Here is a 22,582-nt window from a genome sequence, read left to right as displayed (position 1 = left end):
TATGCTGTAGTGTTAAGATTTCCCTTCACTGGAACAAAGGGGCCTAACCCGAACCATGAAAAACAGCCCCAGACCATTATTCCTCCTCCACCAAACTTTACAGTTAGCACTATGCATTCAGGCAGGTAGCGTTCTCCTGGCATCCTCCAAACCCAGATTTGTCAGTTGGACCGCCAGATGGTGAAGCATGATTCATCACTCCAGAGAACGTGTTTCCACTGCTCCAGTCCAATGGCAGCGAGCTTTACACCACTCCAGACGATGCTAATGAAGCTCCCGAAGAAACACTTCTTGTGCTGACGCTGCTTCCAGAGGCAATTTGGAACTCGGTAGTGAGTGTTGCAACTGAGGACAGATGATTTTTATGCACTACGTGCTTCAGCACTCGGCAGTCCCGTTCTGTGAGCTTGTGTGGCCTACCACTTTGCGGCTGAGCCGTTGTTGCTCCAGACATTTTACAAACTGACTTGTTGGAAAGGTGGCATCCTATGACGGTGCCACGTTGAAAGTCACTGAGCTCTTCAGTACGGCCATTCTACTGCCATTGTTTGTCTATGGAGATTGCATAGCTGCGTGCTCGATTTTATACACCTGTCAGCAATGGGTGTGGCTGAAATAGCAAAATCCACTAATTTGAATGGGTGTCCACCTACTTTTGGCCTTGTAGTGTAGGACAGACACTTTAAAACAAACTTCCTTTTGATATTTTTTTTTACTATCTGTTTTTCCATGTATGAATCTGTTATTCAATGGGCCATGGGCTAATAGCAGTAAGGCCAAATTCAATGTCTCATCATAAAATGTTTTTAAATATATATTTTATAACTAAAGGGGTCCTAAAATTCTAAATCAAGTAGCTAAAACTTCCTTGGTATGACCATCTTTAAAAAATCCATATGTTAACTTATTTGTCATAAACCTCCCCCGAGTCATAACATCAACAACACCTAGGGTAGCACATTACAGCAAGACAAACATGATGCTGGTGAAATGTAATATCCACATAGCCCAGTTTGACACTGCTCTATATCTGGGGCCTTACATCATCATACAAATTCCCAGTATGGATATTTTAGGAAACAGGGTCGGAGGAAACCAGAGGGAAATATTTGAGACCGCCAAGAATGTGCACGGCAGTGAGTGAGTGACGAGGTGAAGTCCTGGAGCGAATAATAGTCCACAGATTTAAAAATACAGTGGGCTCACTGTCCTGTTGAGAACTGACCCAAGCACTGCCTGGCAGTGGAACCAAAATATCAGCATGATGGTGCTAAATCTGAGGGTGGGAACCAGACAAGCAGCTAGGCAGTGAATGTGAGGCAGCTCCAAGAGACTGCCTTGTGTGACACTGTATCTTTAGATCATTTTATTGATTGAGTGAATGGTCTCTGGAAAACCTCTGACGTCAAAGGTCATCCCTGGCGAAATAATAGATTAAAAGGAAGAGAAATGTAAAATAAATACAAATGTGACACCATTTGAGGAGTAGATGACCATAATGATGCTCTGAAACTACACTGTTGACCTGACTGATAGACGTTTCTCAGATAACCTCAGTCTGGATGATAGACCACTTGTCTGTCCTGCTGCTATTAGTGTGGTGATCACGCTACAGAATAATCTGAGTAGTCTGAATTTAGAATAATCTCAGTCTGGATGGACGTCTCTAGTTTTTCCTCTGTAATCTCATGAACTCTGTAATATTTCCACTGTAATCTGTTGCAGATTTCACTCAGGCAACAATCTTCTCTCCCTCTTCAGGTGGACTGTGGCTTGGGGTCCTTCAAAATGGATATAGATCCCTGTTTGCGGTACTATTTCCAGCACCCCTGGTCTCGTCTGTTTGTGGCCTACCTCGTCACTTTCTGCAACTTCCTTATCTTTGCTGAGGACCCTGTCTCCCACAGCCAGACAGAGGCTCACATGATCGTGGTGGGAAACTGCTTCTCCTTCATAGTGAACAAGTACCCTGGTGGAGGATGGAGCGTCCTCAAAATCATCTCGTGGCTGATGGCCATTGTAATCGGAATGTTTGCCGGGAAGTTCATATTCCACCGCAGGCTCTTTGGTAAGTCATCAGTCAATCAATTCAATATATTTATATAACCCAATTTTACATCAGCAGATGTCACAAAGTGCTTATACAGAACCCAGAGAGCAAGCAATGCAGATGTAGAGCCACGGTGTCACGTTCCTGACCTGTTTTCTTTTGTCTTGTATTTATTTAGTTGGTCAGGGCGTGAGTTGGGTGGGTTTGTCTATGTGTGATTTTCTATGTTGGGATTTTGTGTTCGGCCTGGTATGATTCTCAATCAGAGGCAGCTGTCAATCGTTGTCCCTGATTGAGAATCATACTAAGGCAGCCCGGGTTTCACGTGTGTTTTGTGGGTGTTTGTTTCCGTGTTTGTATTCGTGCCACACGGGACTGTTGTCGGTTTTATTCATTTTTGTTATTTTGCTTCGTGTTAGTGTTCAGTTTCGTTTTAATAAATTATCATGAGCACTACCCACTCTGCGTGTTGGTCCGATCCATGCTCCTCCTCGTCTGAGGAGGAGAACGACTATGACGACCGTTACAGAAACACCCACCCCAAAAGGATCAAGCAGAGTGGGAACAGACAGCAGCAGCAGCAGAGACCGAGGACACAGGACTCGTGGACTTGGGAGGAGATCCTGGACGGCAAAGGACCCTGGGCTCAGCCAGGGGAATATCGCCGTCCCAAGGCGGAGTTGGAGGCAGCGAAGGTAGAGAGGCGCTGGTATGAGGAGGCAGCGCGGCGACGCGGTTGGGAGCCCGAGAGCCAGACCCAAAAATGTCTTGGGGGGGGGGGGGGGGCACACGCGGAGTGTGGCAAAGCCGGGTAGGATACCTGAGCCAACTCCCCGTGCTTACCGTGGAGTGAGAGGGCGTCGTACTGGTCAGACACCGTGTTATGCGGTAAAGCGCACGGTGTCCCCAGTACGCGTGCTTAGTCCAGTGCGGGCTATTCCACCTTGCCGCACTGGCCGGGCTAGGTTGGGCATCGAGCCGGGTGTCATGAAGCCGGCCCAACGCATCTGGCCTCCAGTGCGTCTCCTCGGGCCGGCGTACATGGCACCAGCCTTACAAATGGTGTCCCCGGTTCGCCAGCATAGCCCAGTGCGGGTTTTTCCACCTCGCCGCACTGGCAGGGCTACGGGGACCATTCAACCTGGTAAGGTTGGGCAGGCTCGGTGCTCAAGAGCGCGTGTCCTCCTTCACGGTCCGGTTTTTCCGGTGCCACCTCCACGTACCAGTCCTCCGGTGGCAGCCCCCCGCACCAGGCTGTCTCTCCGTCTTCTCTCTCCAGTTGCTCCCACCTGTCCAGCGCTGTCAGAGCCTTCCTCCTCTCCAGCGCAGCCAGTGTCTGAGCTGCCTGCCTGCCCAGCGCTGTCTGAACTGTCTGCCTGCCCAGCGCTGTCTGAACTGTCTTCCTGCCCAGCGCTGTCTGAGCTGCCTGCCTGCCCAGCGCTGTCTGAGCTGCCTGCCTGCCCAGCGCTGTCCGTCTGTCCCGAGCCGTCAGAGCTGCCCGTCTGTACTGAGTCTTCAAAGCCGCCCGTCTGTACTGAGCCTTCAAAGCCGCCCGTCTGTACTGAGCCTTCAAAGCCGCCCGTCTGTCCTGAGCCTTCAGAGCCGTCTGCCAGACAGGAGCCGCTAGAGCCTTCCGCCAGACAGGAGCAGCCAAAGCCTTCCGCCAGACAGGATCCGCCAGAGCCGTCCAGCCAGGACCAGCCAGAGCCGTCCAGCCAGGACCAGCCAGAGCCGTCCAGCCAGGACCAGCCAGAGCCAGCCAGCCAGGACCAGCCAGAGCCAGCCAGCCAGGATCCGCCAGGGCCGCCAGCCAGCCAGGATCCGCCAGGGCCGCCAGCCAGCCAGGATCCGCCAGGGCCGCCAGCCAGCCAGGATCCGCCAGGGCCGCCAGCCAGCCAGGAGCCGCCAGAGCCAGCCAGCCAGGATCCGCCAGAGCCAGCCAGCCAGGATCTGCCAGAGCCAGCCAGCCAGGATCCGCCAGAGCCAGCCAGCCAGGATCCGCCAGAGCCAGCCAGGATCCGCCAGAGCCAGCCAGCCAGGATCCGCCAGAGCCAGCCAGCCAGGATCCGCCCCTCAGTCCGGTGCTGCCCCTCAGTCCGGTGCTGCCCCTCAGTCCGGTGCTGCCCCTCAGTCCGGGGCTGCCCCTCAGTCCGGAGCTGCCCCTTAATCCAATGGAGTTTATATGGAGGGTGGCCATTGGGAAGAGGCCACGGAAGCGGGGTTTGACTATGGTGGGGTGGGGACCACGACAGAGCCGCCACCGTGGACAGACGCCCACCCAGACCCTCCCCTAGAGTTTATGCTGGTGCGCCCGGAGTTCGCACCTTAAGGGGGGGGTTATGTCACGTTCCTGACCTGTTTTCTTTTGTCTTGTATTTATTTAGTTGGTCAGGGCGTGAGTTGGGTGGGTTTGTCTATGTGTGATTTTCTATGTTGGGATTTTGTGTTCGGCCTGGTATGATTCTCAATCAGAGGCAGCTGTCAATCGTTGTCCCTGATTGAGAATCATACTAAGGCAGCCGGGTTTCACGTGTGTTTTGTGGGTGTTTGTTTCCGTGTTTGTATTCGTGCCACACGGGACTGTTGTCGGTTGTATTCATTTTTGTTATTTTGTTTCGTGTTAGTGTTCAGTTTCGTTTTAATAAATTATCATGAGCACTATCCACTCTGCGTGTTGGTCCGATCCATGCTCCTCCTCGTCTGAGGAGGAGAACGACTATGACGACCGTTACACACGGTGGCTAGGAAAAACTCCTATGAAAGCCAGGAACCTAGGAAGAAACCTAGAGAGGAACCATGCTCTGAAGGGTGGCCAGTCCTCTTCAGTCCTCTTCTGGCGAGACTTAATGAGGAATACAGCCATACAAAGACAACTGAAAAGTATTTTGTCATGTTAGGGTAATGGTTAGAGTGGCAAAGAAAACCACGTGATATGCTAAACACTGACACTCACACACACACACACACACACACACACACACACACACACACACACACACACACACACACACACACACACACACACACACACACACACACACACACACACACACACACACACACACACACACACACACACAGAGCATTATCAGGATATGAAGGGATCATGACTCTATTCCATGTGCTGCTCTCTATAAATATTGAATGTTGCAGTCTTCACTTAGGCCAGGAAAGAGAACATGTCTTGAGTGCTATTATGTTTCCTCTATGCGGAAGAATAGGTATCTGATAATGTAGCTACTCTGTCCTTGCACATCTTTCAAGCCTTAATCTATTGAATTACCCGGATGATTCCCCCATTTACTTTGAGACTAAAACTAAATGTCAGAGTTTGAAGCCACTTAGCTGTTTCCCTCCTACACAAAAGCAAGCATCTTAAATGCATTTACAGCACTATAGTTGCGTTGATCTTTCATAATTGCTAGGATTATTATTTATTTTATTTATTTTTTATTTCATCTTTATTTAACCAGGTAGGCAAGTTGAGAACAAGTTCTCATTTACAATTGCGACCTGGCCAAGATAAAGCAAAGCAGTTCGACACATACAACACAGAGTTACACATGGAGTAAAACAAACATACAGTCAATAATACAGTAGAAAAATAAGTCTATATACAATGTGAGCAAATGAGGTGAGATAAGGGAGGTAAAGGCAAAAAAAGGCCATGGTGGCGAAGTAAATACAATACAGCAAGTAAAACACTGGAATGGTAGATTTGCAGTGGAAGAAAGTGCAAAGTAGAAATAGAAATAATGGGGTGGAAAGGAGCAAAATAAATAAATAAATACAGTAGGGGAAGACGTAGTTGTTTGGGCTAAATTATAGATGGGCTATGTACAGGTGCAGTAATCTGTGAGCTGCTCTGACAGCTGGTGCTTAAAGTTAGTGAGGGAGATAAGTGTTTCCAGTTTCAGAGATTTTTGTAGTTCGTTCCAGTCATTGGCAGCAGAGAACTGGAAGGAGAGGCGGCCAAAGGAGGAATTGGCTTTGATGGTGACCAGAGAGATATACCTGCTGGAGCGCGTGCTACAGGTGGGTGCTGCTATGGTGACCAGAGAGCTGAGATAAGGGGGGACTTTACTTAGCACGGTCTTGTAGATGACCTGGAGCCAGTGGGTTTGGCGACGAGTATGAAGCGAGGGCCAGCCAACGAGAGCGTACAGGTCGCAGTGGTGGGTAATATATGGGGCTTTGGTGACAAAACGGATGGTACTGTGATAGACTGCATCCAATTTATAGGGTATTGGAGGCTATTTTGTAAATGACATTGCCGAAGTCAGGGATCGGTAGGATGGTCAGTTTTACGAGGGTATGTTTGGCAGCATGAGTGAAGGATGCTTTGTTGCGAAATAGGAAGCCAATTCTAGATTTAACTTTGGATTGGAGATGTTTGATGTGAGTCTGGAAGAAGAGTTTACAGTCTAACCAGACACCTAGGTATTTGTAGTTGTCCACATATTCTAAGTCAGAACCGTCCAGAGTAGTGATGCTGGACAGGCGGGCAGGTGCAGGCAGCGATCGGTTGAAGAGCATGCATTTAGTTTTACTTGTATTTAAGAGCAGTTGGAGGCCACGGAAGGAGAGTTGTATGGCATTGAAGCTCGTCTGGAGGGTTGTTAACACAGTGTCCAAAGAAGGGCCAGAAGTATACAGAATGGTGTCGTCTGCGTAGAGGTGGATCAGAGACTCACCAGCAGCAAGAGCGACATCATTGATGTATACAGAGAAGAGAGTCGGCCCAAGAATTGAACCCTGTGGCACCCCGATAGAGACTGCCAGAGGCCCGGACAACAGGCCCTCCGATTTGACACACTGAACTCTATCAGAGAAGTAGTTGGTGAACCAGGCGAGGCAATCATTTGACAAACCAAGGCTATCGATTCTGCCGATGAGGATGTGGTGATTGACAGAGTCGAAAGCCTTGGCCAGGTCAATGAATACGGCTGCACAGTATTGTTTCTTATGGATGGCGGTTAAGATATCGTTTAGGACCTTGAGCGTGGCTGAGGTGCACCCATGACCAGCTCTGAAACCAGATTGCATAGCGGAGAAGGTGCGGTGGGATTCGAAATGGTCGGTGATCTGTTTGTTGACTTGGCTTTCGAAGACCTTAGAAAGGCAGGGTAGGATAGATATAGGTCTGTAGCAGTTTGGGTCAAAAGTGTCCCCCCCTTTGAAGAGGGGGATGACCGCAGCTGCTTTCCAATCTTTGGGAATCTCAGATGACACGAAAGAGAGGTTGAACAGGCTAGTAATAGGGATTGCAACAATTTCGGCAGATAATTTTAGAAAGAAAGGGTCCAAATTGTCTAGCCCGGCTGATTTGTAGGGGTCCAGATTTTGCAGCTCTTTCAGAACATCAGCTGACTGGATTTGGGAGAAGGAGAAATGGGGAAGGCTTGGGCGAGTTGCTGTGGGGGGGTTTAGTGCTGTTGACCGGGGTAGGGGTAGCCAGGTGGAAAGCATGGCCAGCCGTAGAAAAATGCTTATTGAAATTCTCAATTATAGTGGATTTATCGGTGGTGACAAAGTTTCCTATCCTCGGTGCAGTGGGCAGCTGGGAGGAGGTGTTCTTATTCTCCATGGACTTTACAGTGTCCCAGAACTTTTTTGAGTTTGTGTTGCAGGAAGCAAATTTCGGCTTGAAAAAGCTAGCCTTGGCTTTTCTAACTGCCTGTGTATATTGGTTTCTAACTTCCCTGAAAAGTTGCATATCACGGGGGTTGTTCGATGCTAATGCAGAATGCCATAGGATGTTTTTGTGTTGGTTAAGGGCAGTCAGCTCTGGAGAGAACCAAGGGCTATATCTGTTCCTGGTTCTACATTTCTTGAATGGGACATGCTTATTTAAGAAATAACCAGGCATCCTCTACTGACGGGATGAGGTCAATATCCTTCCAGGATACCCGGGCCAGGTCGATTAGAAAGGCCTGCTCGCTGAAGTGTTTCAGGGAGCGTTTGACAGTGATGAGTGGAGGTCATTTGACCGCTGACCCGTTACGGATGGAGGCAATGAGGCAGTGATCGCTGAGATCTTGGTTGAAAACAGCAGAGGTGTATTTAGAGGGCAAGTTGATTAGGATGATATCTATGAGGGTGCCCGTGTTTACGGCTTTGGGGTGGTACCTGGTAGGTTCATTGATAATTTGTGTGAGATTGAGGGCATCAAGCTTAGATTGTAGGATGGCTGGGGTGTTAAGCATGTCCCAGTTTAGGTCACCTAGCAGCACGAGCTCTGAAGATAGATGGGGGGCAATCAGTTCATATATGGTGTCCAGAGCACAGCTGGGGGCAGAGGGTGGTCTATGGCAGGTGGCAACTGTGAGAGACTTGTATTTAGAGAGGTGGATTTTTAAAAGTAGAAGTTCAAATTGTTTGGATACAGACCTGGATAGTAGGACAGAACTCTGCAGGCTATCTCTGCAGTAGATTGCAGCACCGTCACCTTTGGCCGTTCTATCTTGTCTGAAAATGTTGTAGTTAGGGATGAAGATTTCAGAGTTTTTGGTGGTCTTCCTAAGCCAGAACTCAGACACGGCTAGGACTTCCGGGTTGGCAGAGTGTGCTAAAGCAGTGAATAAAACAAACTTAGGGAGGAGGCTTCTAATGTTAACATGCATGAAACCAAGGCTATTACGGTTGCAGAAGTCATCAAAAGAGAGCGCCTGGGGAATAGGAGTGGAGCTAGGCACTGCAGGGCCTGGATTCACCTCTACATATTGACAGGAGAGGCATGCTTAGCCGAGTGATCATAAGGGTCCAGTGAGTAGTGAGGTTGGTTGGGGTCACGGCGATTCAGACAGCTAGCCGGGCCATGGGTAGCAAGCTGGCAGAGGATGGAGGTCTGTTTTCAATCGGCACTCAGCTTGGCTTTCCTTTGAAAGTCATGTCAAGCCTAGCTGCTTGTCTGGTTCCCACCCTCAGATTCAGCACCATTATGGTGCAGCAGTCTAAGGCACTGCATCTCATTGCAAGAGGCGTCACTACAGTCCCTGGTTTCACATCCTGCCGTGATTGGGAGTCCCATATAGCAGTGCACAATTGTCTCAGTGTCGTCTGGGTTTGGCCGGGGTAGGCTTTCATTGTAAATAATAATTTGTTGTTAACTGACTTGCCTAGTTAAATAAAGGTTAAAAAAATAAAATAAAAATGAGGGCAGTCTATTCAGATCAGAGTTTTACACTTAAAGCCCAGAGCTTCAGGGCACATAGCGGGAACAGAGAGCAGAGTAGACCTCCCATCTCTCTCTCTCTCTCTGGAGCTGGAGCCAGGTAGGGCCATTGCACTTCACAGGCCACAGGGTAGAGCAGTGCAGGGCACAGAGTGCAGGAGGAACAGATGGTGTGTGTGTGTGTGGGCTTGAGTGATTGAGTGAGTGTGAGATAGACATGGAGAAATGGAACATGAAGAGCGATGGTGAGCGACAGAGGGGGGTTCAGCACAACATTTTTGCAATGGCGTTATGTAATCCTAAAAATGAGAGATGAGCAGAATATAGAGCACTCTATAGAGTACTCTTCTCTCCTTTACTACCTACACTACAACATGGTAGGCATGCACACTTAGTTAATTACAGTAATGTCTCATTTATGAAGAATTCTTATGAGGAATTCACAGTGTATTTATAATTGTAATGAGAGTCATTTGTCCAATAAATGCCAAGCTTTTTACCTGGTCACTGATATTTCAACTTATTCTTTGTTTATTTGTTTTATTTTTCCAAATGAAAGCACTTGTCTTTCCTACGTAATATATGAAGTTATTCATGCTGCTATTTCCATTTGTGTTCAACTATGTATCAATTTGTAACTAAATGGAAACCAGACAATGTGTTGCTTGCTGACGCATTCCGCTGCATCATTTATAATTTATCATGGCCTAGAAAAAAATCTGAATATCACAACCACTAATTTTACGTTGAATTACACCAACTCATCCCACTGGCGATGTTGCTTTTTCACAGAGGACTATACGCAATACTCAATTTACCATGTTTATGTTAGCAATAACGTTGGCTGCTACCTAGTGGAATGAGAGGAGGTGGATGGAGATCACAGTGGGTTTGGTTTTTATTCTCCGGTAGCACAGCCAGCCACTTATCAGTTTCTCTCAAAGGTGATGGATGGTTCGTGACAGACTATGTGGGTTAAGACTACCTCCCAGGCATATATACAACCGATGCTAATTCACCCAGCCACTAAAGGCTATGTACTCTCCCATTGAGTGGCATGTCTTCTGGTCATTCAGTGAGAGCTTGTCTGTCTCTGTGCCTTTGTTATTACAACAAGGACATGGGGAATTTGATTTGTATGCCCATGTGAGATTGTATTGTATTCCATTTTGTATACTGGGTTTTCTGTGTTGTAAACCAGTAGGCATACAGTACATACAGCATACCTTTTTCCTTTCCTCCCTGATCCAGCACAGCACTCAGTATTTCATGCTTACAGCCTTCATTGTAAAACAAAACGCCTTTTCATCAAGGTAATGCAATGGAATCTGCTTCTCATTCCATGTTGTGCTGCACCAGTTTCAGATTAACATAACCTTTTAACCTTTGTTTCCTGTGCATTTTCCAAGACTTGTGTTCTCAGTGAATGTTTAGCATCCTAACAGGAGTAGGTATCCCATTGACCATCTTTGATTCAGTACTATGAGCACAGGGCTTCTTTGCTTTGAGTCATCACGGTGGATTTTCCAGCTCACACAGCCGCTCAGAATAGTAAAAACCCGTTTGAGAAAAGACTGAAATGGGAGACCCAGTTTTTTTGGGAGACTTTGATGGTTGAAGATATTTTGAAGTTAACATCAATGCGCTGCTGTGAATGTGTGACTATTGCCTATGGTTGTTCCATTGTTAAAGCGCTCTCCACTTATGAATGCTCCTCCTGCCTGATCCTGATCCTTGACTAGCTGTAGCCTCAGAGATGCCACCTGGACTCTGTCACACGTTGTTACAGTAGTGCATTATGGGTATGATGGCCCTGTGCTGTGGTGGCCAAAGGTCAGAGTTTGCTTGAGCGTGTGGGTTTAAGTGTGTGTGTGTTTACTTTGCATACGTGTGTGTGTGTGTGTGTGTGTGTGTGTGTGTGTGTGTGTGTGTGTGTGTGTGTGTGTGTGTGTGTGTGTGTGTGTGTGTGTGTGTGTGTGTTCACATCTGGAACACAGCATATAACCCTATGCCTCCTTGTTGTTTCTTCTGTTTAATACACAGCAACAATTCAGTTTAGACCTACCTATGTTAGTTGTCACTCGGAGGCTGGCCTTTCACAGTAAATAATAGAGTATTGTACTAGTGCCAGGATTCAAATATTTAAGACATGGACCAGCAGGCCGGCTGCTGTGTTGAGACTGATGGGTTGTAATGTAATATTGATGTTTGTAGCAGAGATTTGAGCAGAGGGGAATCGGCCACTATCTTAGACAGTAGCTCTTTCTTACATTGGCATGTTGTTGTTTTAGAGTGAATGGGTTTTTTATGTTTTGTTGTTTGATACATTTTGCATCAAACAGCATTAAATACGCTATAACAGCATTAAATACGCACTAAATACGCTATATTTAGCAGAATCTTAAATGTGTTCATGATCTATTATGTGTCCAGGATCAATTGTAAACAGTGAAGTTGTTTATCCACAAGACTGGTTTACACTCAAAACATTAATAAGTAACCTCCTTTCGTGTCTTGTATAAAGACAATGAAAGGTGTTTTATTTATTTTTATTCGTGAAGTAAACTAACTCTAAACATCTGTCTGCTTTGAATGAAAGATAAAACGGTCCAGGCGTTTGCAAAATCCAGGGAGAGAGAGAGATTGAGAGTGTGAGAGAGAGGAGGCATACAATACATTGGGTAAAGGAAATTGCTTGTTTACTTAAGATTAATGAAGTCTATGGTACAAACTGTAGCTCTTACGACTGGGGAAATGATTTAACAAACCTCTCTGACAGTAATCAGATGTGGCTGTTGAAACAGCCCCAGCTAGACACTGGAACAGCTGCTTTCCATCGCCCATTGGAGCGAGGGAGGCAAGGAGGGAGGGAGGGAGTCTCACTCTTACAAGTACGTCCGCCAATCTCTGTTTTATTGGGGAGACTTGTAGTTACCATGGGCTGCAACTCTGGGGACCCCGGCAACGTTGTCATGGTAATTCCAATGTTGAGTGTGACGCCTTGGCCACGGTAACACAGCTGGCGATATAATGACACGGGGCTGCAGTGTAAACTTTGTGATATCCAGGTGGAGCGGAGCAAGGCTCTCTCCTCTCCTATCCAGCCCATCTAGGTTTGTCAGAGGGAAGCAAGTCGTCTCTTCTAGGGTCCCTAAGGAGGGCAGTAACTGTTGTTATGTATGTGTGTGAGTGGACTAACAACCACTTTGATGGTGCAATACCCCAAATCAGGACACCCAGTTATAGACCCAACAGCATGTAAATTTATTGGGTTATTTTTTTTTACCCGGTAAGTTGACTGAGAACACATTCTCATTTACAGCAATGACCTGGGGAATAGTTACAGGGGAGAGGTGAGGGGATGAATGAGCCAATTGGAAGCTGGGGATTATTAGGTGAGCATGATGGTATGAAGGCCCGATTGGGAATTTAGCCAGGACACCAGGGTTAACACCTCTACTCTTACGATAAGTGCCATAGGATCTTTAGTGACCACAGAGAGTCAGGACACCCGTTTAACGTCCCATCTAAAAGACAGCACACTACACAGGGCAATGTCCCCAATCACTTCCCTGGGGCATTGGGATATATATTTTTGAGACCATAGGAAAGGGTGCCTCCTACTGGCCCTCCAACACCACTTCCAGCAGCATCTGGTCTCCCATCCAGGGACTGACTAGGACCGTATGTTGACTAGGACCGTAAGGCTGTATGTCTTAGCTTCAGAAGCAAGCCAGCAGTGGGATGCAGGGTGGTATGCTGCTGGCAATATGTCATGTGTGGTATAGAAAAGGAGAAGGTGTAACACATGGAGGGTTGGCTATCTGAAGGCTGTATGTATCAATACAGATATCCTCAAGTAAAGTGATCAAATGTTGTTTTTTAAAAGCTCAATATTTGATCTCATTGTGCCTAGATTGATTTGACCACTTTTTCCATGTCCAGCTCGGCGCCCTGTCTCTGCCAGCAAAATATTTTATCAGTTGGTGTTTTTATCCCCCTGGAAGACTGTGGCAATAACAGTCTGTGACTGCAACAGGTTATATGATTTATTTTTATTTTTTATTTAACCTTTATTTAACTAGGCAAGTCAGTTAAGAACAAATTCTTATTTACAATGACGGCCTAGGAACAGTGGGTTAACTGTCTTGTTCAGGGGCAGAACGACAGATTCTTGTCAGCTCGGGGATTCAATCTAGCAACCTTTCGGTTACTGGCCCAACGCCCTAACTAGGCTACCTGCTGCCCCATATTAAAGGATATTGTGTTCCCCCAACTGCAGAATTTCCCTCTCATTACTATTTCTGTTTCATCTAGCAAGGGCCCCAGTTTGAACTTCTGTTTTCTGGAATGGAATATTTGCAAAAGTGTTTTGACACTGTAATATATAGGTATCAATGGCACAATTCATCCTCTATCCTGCTCTATAGATAAACACAGACACTTGACAATGGTAGAATTTTCCCCCTCTCCCTCCTTGGTTGGCATATCTTTTGTGAGAGACAATCTCTCTGAATGACATGGCAATATGTGCATGGCCAGCACCAGAACTAATCAGTTGGACAGGTGTTTGATTTACATTGGGGCATGTTTTCTTGACAGGACCTCCTATGTGTGCATGCGCTTCCCAATTCTTTTTAAAACTAGAACGGCTAGGCCTCGATGGACCCCCGCTTCAAGCTAATGAGCAGTCATTCTGAATGCAACATTCTAGCAGTGTGATTAATACATGTCATGTACAGTTGAAGTCAGAAGTTCACCACTTTATTTTAAGAATGTGAAATGTCAGAATAATAGTAGCGAGAATGATTTATTTCAGCTTTAATTTCTTTAATCACATTCCCAGTGGGTCAGAAGTTTACATACACTCAATTAGTATTTGGTAGCATTGACTTTAAATAGTTTAACTTGAGTCAAACGTTTCGGGTAGCCCTCCACAAGCTTCCCACAATCAGTTGAGTGAATTCCTCCTGACAGAGCTGGTGTAACTGAGTCAGCTTTGTAGGCCTCCTAGCTCGCACACACTTTTTCTGTTCTGCCCCCACATTTTCTATAGGATTGAGGTCAGGGCTTTGTGATGGCCACCTTGACTTTGTTGTCCTTAAGCCATTTTGCCACAACTTTGGAAGTATGCTTGGGGTCATTGTCCATTTGTAAGACCCATTTGCGACTAAGCTTTAACTTCCTGACTGATGTCTTGAGATGTTGCTTCAATATATCCACATAATTTTCCTCCCTCATGAAGCTATCTATTTTGTGAAGTGCACCAGGCCCTCCTGCAGCAAAGCACCCCCGCAACATGATGCTGCCACCCCCGTGCTTCACGATTGGGATGGTGTTCTTCGGCTTGCAAGCCTCCCCCTTTCTCCTCCAAACATAACGATGATCATTGTGGCCAAACAGTTCTATTTTTGCTTCATCACACCAGAGGACATTTCTCCAAAAAGTACGATCTTTGTCCCCATGTGCAGTTGCAAACCGTAGTCTGGATTTTTTATGTCGGTTTTGGAGCAGTGGCTTCTTCCTTGCTGAGCAGCCTTTCAGGTTATGTCGATAGGACTCGTTTTACTGTGGATATAGATACTTTTGTACCTGTTTCCTCCAGCATCTTCACAAGGTCCTTTTTTTTTGTTGCAGTTTTTGCACCAAAGTGCGTTCATCTCTAGGAGACAGAACGCGTCTCCTTCCTGAGCGGTATGATGGCTGCGTGGTCCCATGGGGTTTATACTTGCATACTATTCTTTGTACAGATGAACGTGGTACCTTCAAGCATTTGGAAATTGCTCCCAAGGATGAATAAGACTTGTGGAAGTCTAAAAAAAAAATTCTGAGGTCTTTTGATTTTCCCATGATGTCAAGCAAAGAGGCATTGAGTTTGAAGGTAGGCCTTGAAATAAATCCACAGGTACACCTCCAATTGACTCAAATGATGTCAATTAGCCTATCAGAAGCTTCTAATGCCATTACATCATTTTCTGGAATTTTCCAAGGTGTTTAAATGCACAGTCTACTTAGTGCATGTTAACTTCTGACCCACTGGAATAAGTGGCCAGCCACTTTCTGACTTTCTGACTAAAATTAGAAAATGTAGCTAGCTAGACTCTCTTACCCGTATACATGGATGGATGCTTCTCCCTCTGTCACGGATGCCATGGTTGTCCTTAGTTTGAAGATGTAATCTGGAGACAGGTGTTTTATACAACACAGCCTTCTGTGTGCTCTCTTTTATTTGCAATCAAACGCCACAATTTTCTCCATCTCCTTAGCTATCATACTCTAATTTCACTGATTTCAAAACTCGGTCCTCCAAAAAATGGAGAGCAACACTTATGCAGCTCCACTATGTGATATCTTAAAAAAAAATCTGCGTTAGAAAGGATTACATACACATACTGGAAAGCTCATATTATAGACAGAAGCGAGCTACATGGCAGACCAATCCAAGCTCATCTCTTGGCATGTCCAACCCACTCATTATCTCAGCTAATCATGGCTAGCGGGAAGGTTTCTGTCTTTTTCCATGGCTAAACCAACTAGGCTCGTAATTTAACCATTTTATTCGTATTTACAGATGACATACAAGTGTGTTATTAAGGCAAACGAAAGTTCACATGTTCCAGAAGGCATTTCTGCCCCAAAAAAGTTTACGTTCAAATGGCGCTACTGTGAAGTAGTGACGCGCGACATATGTCTAGTTTCCTGAAACACTTCACATTTTGGTGTTACAGCTTGAATTTAAAATTGATACAAATTTAGATTTTGTGTTACTGATCTACAATACCCCATAATGTCAAAGTGGAATATTTGTTTGTGTTTTTTTCCTCTCTCAAATTAATTAAAAATGAAAAGCTGAAATGTCTTCAGTCAAAAAGTATTCAATCCCTTTTTTATGGCAAGCCTAAATAAGTTCAGTAGTAAAAATGTACTTAACAAATCACATAAGTTGCATGGACTCATTCTGTGTTGAGTAATAGTGGTTAACATCATTTTTTTATGATTACCCCATCTCTGTACCCCACACATACAATTGCAGTGAATTCAGAAAGTATTCACACCCCTTGATTTTTTCCCCTATTTTGTTGTGTTACAGCCTGAATTTAAAATGGATTAAATTGCGATTTTCTGTCAATGGCCTACACACAATACCCCATAATGTCAAAGCGGAATTATGTCTTTAGAAATGTTTACAAATTAATAAAACATGGGGGTTTGGGGGTTTCCAATGCTTCACAAAGAAGGGCATCTATTGGTAGATGGGTAATAATAAAAATAGCAGACATTGAATATCTCTTTGAGCATGGTGAAGTTATTAATTACACTTTGGATGGTGTATCAATACACCCAGTCACTACAAAGATGCAGGCGTCTTTCCTAACTCAGTTGCCGGAGAGGATGGAAACCGCTCCGGTTTTTCACCATAAGGGCAATGGTGATTTTAAAACATTTACAGAGCTTAATGGTTGTGATATGAGAAAACGCAGGATGGATCAACAACATTGTAGTTACTCAACAATACTAACCTAAATGACAGAGTGAAAAGAGTGAAGCCTGTACTGATGTAAAAATATTCCAAAAATGCATCCGGTTTGCAACAAGGCACTTAAGTAATTAACTTTTTGTCCAGAATACAAAGCGTTGGGTCAAATCCAACACCACACTTCACTGAGTACCTACCACTCTTCATATTTTCAAGCATGATAGTGGCTGCATCATGTTGTTGGTTCACCATAACATGATGCAAGACAATAACCTAAATCACTAGGCCAAATATACACTGGAGTTGCTAACCAAGATAACATTGAATGTTCCTGAGTGGCCTAGTTACACTTTTGACTTAAATCGTCTTGAAAATATATGGCAAGATTTGAAAATGGCTGTCTAACAACCAACTTGACAAAGCTTGTGTGCAATGCTCTTAGAGACTTACCCAGATAGACTCACAGCTGTAATAGCTGCCAAAGGTTGATCTTGATTCTGTAGGGGGAATATTGGTAGCACACTTGAGGACATTTTGCTCCGTTGAAATAATTTCCTTATTTATTTCTAGACAGATGTAAAATGCTTCTGTTTTGACTAATGTAATAGAGTGGGTTAGGTCTGATTTATACCAAGTTAGCATACCCCCAGAGTCTCTTCCCTGTTTCACACCTGGTACAGTAGTTTGGTGGATGGGACTACCAGCTCTCTGTAACCTAGATGGCAACCGGTGGGTCCGTCTCCTCTATACCATGTCTATTGTAGGATGACAATGTCTGTATTCCAATTTATTTGATGAAGTCTGGTTCCTGCTCTTTCGACCAAAGGTAGATGACCTAAGACCTTGTATATTCCAGGATGAGATAGCAAAAGCATCCGAAAAATAATCAGAGTCAGCGAAACAGCGCCTCTCTGTCTTACTATATCTAGCCCATGTATCTGATGCTGTCTGGACAAAAATAAATGATCAATATTTAAATATTTGATTTGGTTGGGCAAGGAGGTATGTTAGATGTGCCACGCCCACTAACGCCTGCACATAACACCGGCCCTTAATATGTGTCTTATTAGATCATCAAATAAAACGATCAAACTATTTTGTAGTTTACTAAATGAATTGAATTGAATAAAGCTGACTATAATAGAAGGCCCTTTCCGCTGTCAGCCCTCCACCCCTACCCTCCTGCTACGCCTGCAGCATAGCGCCCTGTGGTGGCCCCTCCTGAGGGCCTGCAGTCTCCTCCGGAACCTGTCACTGGCCAGGATGTACAGCATGGGGTCCAGGCAGCTACTCACGCTGCACATGGCCTCGAAGAACTCATAGGAGGCATAGAGGACGTGCACGTTGGCGGGAGTTACCTGGTCGTGGATCCTCATGAACACCAGGATCATGATCATGACGTGGTAGGGCACGAAGGACACCACGAACACCAGCAGGGCAGCGGTGATGAGCAGCAGGGGCTTCCCCACCCACTGACACCCGCCACAACCCCTTCTCTTTCCCCGGGGCATTCCTCGTAACACCCGCACTGTCATCACATAGAAGGCCAGCATGACAGTGAACGGCAGGGCGAAGCCCACCAGAGTCCTGATGATAGAGATGGTTTTGACGTAGACGAATGGACCCTGGATGTGGTCCATGCACACGGTCACATTCCCCGGTCTCTGGATAGCGAAGGTCACGAAGAGTTCAGGGATGGAGCCCAGGAAGAGGAAGACCCAGACGCAGGCGGAGCAGAGCTTGGCTTTGCCTACGTCCCACCACTGGCGGGAGCTGATAGGGTGCACGGTGCCGGCGTAGCGATCGAAGCTGATCAGAGTGAGGAAGAGAATACTACCGTAGATGTTGATGTTGAAGAAGATCTTCTTGAGTTGGCAGAAGGTCTGGATGTCCTTGAGGAAGGGCCTCTGGAGGCTGAAGTAGATGGTGAAGGGCAGGGTGAGGATCCAGGCGGAGTCACACATGGCCAGGTTGAGTAGGAACACGTTGCTGGTGGACAGACTACGTGTCCTCCTGAAGCAGGTGTAGTTGAACAGCGCCGCCACGTTACCCAGGATGCCCAGGGGCAGGGTGAAGGTGAAGAGAACGAGGAGGACGTAGCAGTACCAATGGCCGTTCTTAAACTGGCTGCAGAACGCTTCCGACTGGTTTTTGGGCAGGAACGGTACTGTGGGGGTGGGAAAAGACAATAGATAGCCACTTAAAAACGTATTGATTTCAAACAGCTTGCATTTACCCCAAAACATTACCTCTGGTGTTGTGGGATGGGGACATTTACAAGATCACTTAATACAGTATAAAAACATAATCAAGGGTAGCCTTTCATGCCATATATAATTACATGCATTTCAGTTGATCCACATCAAGGTTATTCTAGCCAAGGTTCAGCCAGGATATATTATTATCATTAAATCAGGTAGAGTCCCCTGCCTGCCTGTCTCCAAACGTTCTCAACCCCGTCCACCCCCTCAGTCCTGCTGTGACCAGTCACCAGGAAGTGACAGCCTGGCTATTGTACTGTATGTGCTGAGAATAATGAGCCCGGGATTCCACTGTTGATCTATTACCTTCAATATGGAAACGTGCTGTTTGCTTTCAATCAAGACTGGCTATTTATGTTGACCATGCATGCAAAGGTTACACGAACTTTCATCACATTTCAACATAGTGTCTGTGACGCTGAGAGTGATAGGATAGTTTTCTCTCTCGATTTTTAGCGATGTAAAGACTAATTCTGAACTTTATACACATGGAATGCCTTAAATGTGTTATTAAGTATTTTTTTGTGGACATCTTGCATTTTCTGTCATCTTTCTCATCACAAAACTTTCCAAACATACTGATAAGCATTTTTCAAATTAATACTATACCCATTCAAAAGACCACATTAGGTGCATCAAAGCTGGGACTGAGAGACTGATAAACAGCTTTTATCTCCAGGCCATCAGACTGTTAAACAGTCACCACTAGCCGGCCTCCGTCTAGTACCCTACAGTGAACCTTAGTCACTGTTACTAGCCGGCTACCACCCGGTACTCTACGCTGCACCTTAGCGACTGCTGCCCTGTGTACATAGTCATTGAACACTGGTCACTTTAATAATGTTTACACTAATTTACCCACTTTATATGTATATACTGTATTCATGCCTCATCATATAAAGCTACTTCAGTATACACCTTTTCTGTTCATATACTGTCCATACTGTCTATACACACCATTATTTGTATATATATTATTATATACATTATACAGTATGTATATATATTTATATTCCGGACTCTGACATTGATCGTTCTGATATTTCTTAATTTCTTATTTAAAAAATCATAATCAATTGGATTATGTGGGTATTGTTTTTTATTGCTAGGTATTACTGCACTGTTTGAGCTAGAAACACAAGCATTTTGCTGCACCTGCTATAACATCTGTAAATCTGTGTACGTGACCAAAAAACTTCAACACCAATAACACAATAAATAATGTTTTGATGGCCACAAACTACCGTCATTGCTCAAAAATATATGTATGAATGTATCTGTACAGGTATACACCATGATGTGTCAGTGAATCATAATGTGGGTGTGAAATGATGAATGAGGAGCTGTTCTTACCCTGTTTAATAAACAGCGAGTTATTGATGAGCAGTGGTATCATGATGACAGGAGTGACCGTGTTCGGGTCTCAGGTCTCACTCACTCACTCATTCTGTCACTCACTTAGTTGAACACCTCCACCAGCTGTGTACTTCTCATCAGTCTGGGGCTGAGGCTGGTGACAGGCTGCCTGTCTGTGTGTGACGCCCACTGTGTGTGTGTGTTTTTGATTGATTGCCTGCTCCAGTTTGCCAATGTGTGTTTGTATTTTAGCTGTCTGGCACCAACGTTCCTGCTTGTTGTCAGAAAAAGATAGGAGTGTTTTTTGTCTTTTTCAAATCCTGTTTTTGTGCCATGACCTTTGTTTAATGTTCATTATCATTTATCATTCCACTGATTTGCTAGAATTAAACAGGGGAAACCAGCGTGGTCATGCACATATCACGTTTAACGATTTCCACATTTACATGATGGTCAATATTAATGCTGTATAATTAAAAAAGTGGCACCTTTTCAGTTCTATTGTACTATCACTATATTACCACTAGATGGAAACAACCACACATTTTAGAATTTTGATGGAAGCTGTAGTCACCAACAGTCAGAGTTTCAAAATTGAATCAAATTTTATTTGTCACATGCTTCGTAGACAACAGGTGTAGACCAACAGTGAAATGCTTACTTACGGGTCCTTTTCCAACAATGCAGAGTTAAAGATAAGATAAAAAATGACATAAAATAGAAATTGTGGCAAGATGAATAAATACACCTGTGAATAACGAACAAAAATAAGAGTAAAAATAACATGGCTATGTAAAGGGAGGTGCAAGTACCGAGTCGATATGCAGGGGTACTAGGTAATTGAAGTAGCTATGGACGGCTCATAATAATGGCCAGAATGGAGTAAATGGAAGTGTATCAAACACATGAATGAGTTTGTTACCATTCTATTCACTCTATTCCAGCCATTAAAATCCATTCCAGACATTATTATGAGCTGTCCTCCCCTCAGCAGCCTCCACTGCTGTACATATAGGTAGGGGTAAAGTGACTAGGCAACAGGATCGATAATAGACAGTAGCAGCAGTGTATGTGGTGTCTGTGTGTGTGTGTGTGTGTGTGTGTGTGTGGCGTCAGTATGCAAGTGTGTGCATGTTATGTGTGTGTGGGCGTATTTAGTACGTGTGTGTTGGGGTGTCAGTGTAAGTATGTGTGGGTAGTGTGTGTCCAATGTGTGTGCATAGAGTCAGTGAAAGAGAGTTGGTGCAAAATAGAGTAAATGTAGGAGGTCCGGGTAGCAATTTGATTAGCTATTTAGCAGTCTTGTTTAGAAGTCTTATGGCTTGGGGGGAGAAGCTGTTTAGGGTCCTGTTGGTTCCAGACTTTATGCACGGGTACTGCTTGCCATATGGTAGTAGAGAGAACAGTCTGTGGCTTGGGTGGCTGGAGACTTTGAATTTTTTTTGGGCCTTCCTCTAACACTGCCTGATATAGAGGTCCTGGATGGCAGGGGGCTCGGTCCCAGTGATTTACTGGGCCATATGCACTATACTCTGTAGCGCCTTGCGGTCGCATGCCAATCAGTTGCCATACAGTACCAAGCAGTGAACCAGCCAGTCAAGATGCCCCAGATGGTACAGCTGTAGAACTTTTTGAGGATCTGAGGGCTGTCATAACTCTCCCGTGAGAATCCAAAGATCAGGTTACAATGGATCAACATCTACCAGATCCCTCTCACCCGCAGAGGGGAGGAGGGATTGATGTAGGGGTTTTGTGACACCTCACGCCCGGTTGTAAATTGTATGTAAATTGGACTCTTTTTGGTAGTGATGATTGGAATGTCCCTTTGTTAAAGAGGTACTTTGCCGCCCAAAAACTCTAATGTCCAAAAGTGAACACTGGGACAATATTTCTAACATCTGGATGTGGGGAATGATGAGAGATGGTCTACGGAAAACTAATGTTGATTTTGTGATGTCATAAAAAATGGTATAAAAAATGTATGACAAAAATATTGTAACTTGAACAGTATACACACTGTATATGTCAGGTTTTCGTCCTTACGCGTAGGAAATATCAAGATGATGAGAATATTTATGTTAAGATATGAATTTGATTTGAGTTTTTACGAGATCATAGTTTTGATGATACATTGCCCAGTAAGTAGCCACGCTCGAGGGAGCTCAAAGAGTGTGTCAGCATGATGGAAACGCCCCCTTTTTGCCAGAGTGTATAAAGGATGAGTTGAGAATTAACATATCAGACCAGGACTCTAGCTGCAGCCT

At 45.0% G+C, this 22,582-nt stretch overlaps 1 pseudogene; it reads left to right on the top strand.

The window, feature by feature from the left end:
* The first annotated feature begins 1,063 nt into the window (after positions 1–1,063).
* Positions 1,064–22,582, top strand: part of LOC120053187 — an 83,250-nt pseudogene continuing 61,731 nt past the window's right edge.

The sequence above is a fragment of the Salvelinus namaycush genome, chromosome 9 (genome assembly GCF_016432855.1).
Source record: "Salvelinus namaycush isolate Seneca chromosome 9, SaNama_1.0, whole genome shotgun sequence".
Taxonomy (NCBI): Eukaryota; Metazoa; Chordata; class Actinopteri; order Salmoniformes; family Salmonidae; genus Salvelinus; species Salvelinus namaycush.
The sequence above is the reverse complement of the archived record's forward strand: the minus strand, read 5'-3'. Positions and strand labels throughout refer to the sequence as shown.